At 35.9% G+C, this 4,887-nt stretch overlaps 1 pseudogene; it reads left to right on the forward strand.

Annotated features, from left to right (window-relative positions):
* The first annotated feature begins 3,806 nt into the window (after positions 1-3,806).
* On the forward strand, positions 3,807-4,659 carry LOC149201333 (putative serine/threonine-protein kinase WNK11 pseudogene; annotated as a pseudogene).
* The last annotated feature ends 228 nt before the right edge of the window (positions 4,660-4,887 follow it).

Consider the following 4,887-nt stretch of genomic DNA (forward strand, 5'->3'; position numbering starts at 1 on the left):
AAAGGTCTTTTCTAATTCCAAAACAAAGCCACTACTTAAAGTTAAATAACATGTTCCTATAGCTTCCACATGCGAGCCCATCTTGTTTCCTGATAAGATGCTTTGCTCACTTCCCACTGGCTTCCTTAGGTTTTGCAAACCCTACAAGGAATTCAAAATGTGAATTGTTGATCCAGAATTAATCCACCATGTGTTAATATTAACGTTAACCATATTAGATTCATAACAAAAAAATGAGATTAAATTACCTTTGTCCGCAAGCCATTTCTGAAATTTGACGCATTCCTTCTTCATGTGTCCCTTCTTTTTACAGAAGAAACACTTGGAATCCTTCTTGATATCGGCTTGGGGAGGTACTTTACCTTTCCCTTTCCGATTGGCTTGAGATTTGCCCTTTCCACGCGTTGCCAGCATTGCACTCTCTCCCAGTTCCATCACCAGTCTCTCTTCCTCTTGAACACACATGGTCATGAATTCATTAATTTACCATTTATCCTTATGTGTGTTGTATGAGATTTTGAAAGGTCCATATTGGTGCGGAAGGGTGTTCAGGATGTAGTGCACTAGGAAGGACTCCGATATTTCAACCTCGAGTTTCTTCAATTGAGCCACAGTGTCCCTCATCTGCATGATGTGCTCGTGCACACCTTTCACACTGGTGAGCCTTAGGGATGAGAACTTCATGATTAGGGTGCTTGCTAGTGCCTTGTCTGAAGTGACGAATTGATCATCAATGGCCTTCAACAAGTCTCGGACCTTTTCATGTTGATCAACAGAACCACAAATACCAGCTGAAATTTTAGTCTTAATGAACATCATGCTTAGACGATTGGATCGCTCCCATCGTTCATAAAGCGTGATGTCCGTTGCAGTGTTGGTATTTGTGAGTGCCAGTGGTTCATCTCTCCTAATAGCATAATCTATGTCCATCCACCCCAAATGAAGGAGAATCCTCTCCTTCCAAACCTTATAGTTATCTCCCTTAAGTTCGGGAATGTCACAATGAATTTTAGAGAAATTTGCAGGTTGTACTGCTGCATCAAAATTAAAAATCACATGCTTATGTTAAAATTGAGGCTTAATAAACTTTCATGTTTTACCAATGTAAATCATGCTCAAAAATTGAATCTAATGACATAAAAATTTCCTGTGGGCTAAATTTTCAATTCAAATAGATTCAATAAAACTTTATGATAAAACTTATTAATTCATAACTCCTGTGGGTAGGTTATGAAATTTTATCCTAATTAATTACATAAATATAATAAAAATTCCCGCGGGATAAAATTTATTATATTCAGTCTAGTTAATTACAATTTAATGTCTAAATAATCTTTATGTGATCTAACCAATCAAAATATATAATTTTATTTAATTAAAGATGTTGTGGCTATTCTCTAATTAATTAAAATTATATGGATCACTAGACATTATTTTTGTTGCATAAACAAAACTTAACCAGAGAGAAAAAATAATGTTTACTAAAAGGAGTAAGTCAAAATGACATTTTAAATAAACTCCATATAACTTTAATAATTCTTAACAAATCAAAATTAAGGTTAAAGAAGTCAGCATTACCATAAATGACTGCAAATTGATTGTTCAATTTATAAACAAAAAAAAAATAGACCAGCAAACAAGCTATTTTGCTCACAAGATAAATAAAATTAAATTTAAATTTAAATTAAATTAATCAATAATATACCACACTAATTTAACCCTTTCAATATTTTCAAACTCAAACTCCCTTCCGACCCTGAACTTGATGGAAAAAATTAACGACTTCAACTACAAATGGGGTCGTAGAGCTTATACAAACATTGAATTTGGAGAAAAAAAAATAAACTTTGGCAAAAGTTCATGATCTGGCATGACCAATTGCCATGTCATCTAACACTAGGCAAAGAAAAAGCCTGGAGCGTGAAGGGGAGAGAGCACCAGCTAAGTGGGCCCTCGTGTAATTCGAATGAAAATCAGTGGATAAATTAAAATTTCAAGTTTATATGAAGGCTTAATAATAGATAATTCATGTTGCATGTATTTGCACCTGGATTACCATTGATGGGACTTGAATTCACTTGTCCTGAGTTTAAAACATTCATATTACATCATAACAGAAGACGACCATCGAAAAGAAACAATGAATTTGTGGTTTAATTCATGTCATTGTAATGTGTACAGTAAAAATAGATTTGCATAAATTGAATGGATGTGCAAAATTAAACATACTAGAGTTGAACCACAGCTTCAAATTTGAATGCATTCGGTAAAATAAAAATACCAAAACAGACACATGGCTTCAAATATGAATGCATTCGGCACATATTCATAAAATTCTCCCAGCGAAGGAAGGACGGACCCCTGTAGTTACTGTCTTTCCCTGACTTATTTGAGAAGATGAACGAAACTTATAGAAAGAAACTATGCTTATGTTTTTGGCTCATCAGTTTTCAATGCTGCAGAAATAAATTATGAATAATATTTATTCCACTTCCGCGATTCTGTCAGATTCTTGTCCTCTATTTTAAATTATATACTAGTTTTCTTTCTTAGGTTTTCATACTATAAATATCACTGAAACGTTTAATTTTACCCACTCAGTCTTTCTGATAAGTATTGTGTTAAGAATACATCTACAAATTCATTCGCTCAACAAATTCATTCACTCAACTCGAAAGGGTTGGTGTTATGATAAGAGCTACAAGTAAATGCCTGTCTTTTGATTTAATTTTTTTTTTAAATCCAACTCTTCGCACTCACATCACCGTAGTTACAACATATATAAATTAAAGGTACCCAGTTCGATTCTGTACTCAGATATTCAGTCGAATAAATGAAAAAAAAATTATGTATACAGTTCAAATTAAATCATTTCAAAGTATTCGAATCCAACCAAGGAAGAGATAAATAAACAATCGCTCTGATACCAATGTTATGCAATTATGCAACAACGATTCTATATGTGGAAAAAAATGAAAGAATTGTTTTAATGCCTAGAAAATAAGTTACCTCCAGCCATTGGTGATGTTCTTGATGCAAACCACAGTCCACTTGCTTCTTTACTTCAGCACTCCAGCTTTAATCCAAGCAAAAAGAAAAGAATACAAAAAATCTGAAGGCACTTCCAAGCTCTGCTCTCTCAGCTAGATGGTGTAAAAAACTGAAGGGGATTGAGATGCAAGCTTGGGGACCAAACAAATAAATTTATAGCCAAGCTTCCATCAAGCTTCCGATGGCTATGTGTCAGGTGTTCCATAGATCAAGGTAGAGAACTCTAGATGGAGTAATGGACCACTTCAAAAGCTCTAACAAGAAAATTAATTAACTGCAGTTGATTTCCTTAATTTAAGGAAATTACTGCAGTTGGTTTCCAGAAATTAAGGAAAGACTGCAGTTTACTTCCATAATTGTAGGCAGAAATTTTTAAAAATATTAATGGAGCTTAACAAGAGATCCCGAATGGAGTTGTTAAATGATGATTAGATAATCACCTGAATGACGATGGAAGATATGTCTTTCTTTTTCGCTAGTTGAAGGCCAAGACGGAGGCCATACATCTCAACTAGATTGTTTACCCAAAGCCCAAACCGAAATTCATTTCCCTTTTTCCAATGAGAATTTCAAATTTATAAGAATCCCTCTCCCTCTTGCATTCCCTAAATTCTTTTTGCAAAATTTCTTCCCAATCCTTTTTCTATCTTCCTTTAACACTGCAAGAATTTATGTTAATGCAATTCAAACAAACTGTTGGAATTCCGAGGCTCGGGTTTGTTTCTTGCCCGTTTCCTTTATGGGAATGAGGAAAAATGCCTGGTGCAGAATTTGATGCCAGTGATAAGGACATGGAGCCCTTTGTGGAAATGGATCCCACTGGTAGGTATGGCCGCTATGAAGATGTGTTGGGTCGTGGTGCCATGAAGATGGTATACAGAGCTTTTGATAAAGAAGATTGTATTGAGGTTTCTTGGAACAAGGAGTCTCTGCGAATATCTTGATGATGTTTCCATTAAGAGGATCTATGCAGAAGTCCATCTGTTGAAGTCTCTCGGGAATGAAAACATGATTATGCTCTACACTGCCTGGTTGGACAGAAAGACAGGGCATGTGAATTTCATTACTGAGGTCTGCATCTCGGGTACCCTGAGGAAGTACTGGCAGAAGCATCGCCATGTCTCCATGAAGGCCGTGAAGAACTGGGCACGCCAAATACTGGATGGATTGCATTATCTGCATAGTCACACGCCTTGCATAATTCATAGAGATTTGAATTGCAGCAACATTCTCGTGAATGGAAATACTGGTATTCTTAAGATTGGGGATCTGGTTCTTGTTGCTACCCTGGAAAATGATCATGCTGCACAAACTATTATTGGTACACCAAAATTCATGTCCCCGGAATTATATGAAGAGGATTACAATGAGCTTGTCGATGTTTATTCCTTTGGCATGTGCTTTCTGGAGATGGTTACTCTGGAGATTCCTTACAGTGAGTGACGGAGCGTTGCTCAAATTTATACGAAGGTGATTTCTGGTATAAGGCCTGGAGTATTGGAAAAGGTTACCAATCAGTTAGTGAGGCAATTTATTGAAAAATGTGTGGCAGTTGCATCGGCAAGGCCTTGTGCTGCAACACTTCTGAAGGACCCATTTCTGGTTTGAAAATGAATTTAGTTGTCAGAGTAGCTCAGAAATCGGTTCCGGCAAAGTAGGCAAGTTCAACTTCAGTTGCGGAAAGGTAAATCTTAGGTTGTGGGAGGATATCGCAATGGTAAAATAGAGTAAAATAAAAGAGGTTGCGGAAATTCACTTGTGTAAGATTAAAACCATAATGCAACTGACCACACTTTATATTATATGTCAAAACATAAAGAAATTACATTCTCGTGA

Source organism: Pinus tabuliformis, chromosome 2_1 (assembly GCF_031772625.1).
Source record: "Pinus tabuliformis cultivar Carrire ecotype Pingquan chromosome 2_1, CPIR1, whole genome shotgun sequence".
Lineage (NCBI taxonomy): Eukaryota > Viridiplantae > Streptophyta > Pinopsida > Pinales > Pinaceae > Pinus > Pinus tabuliformis.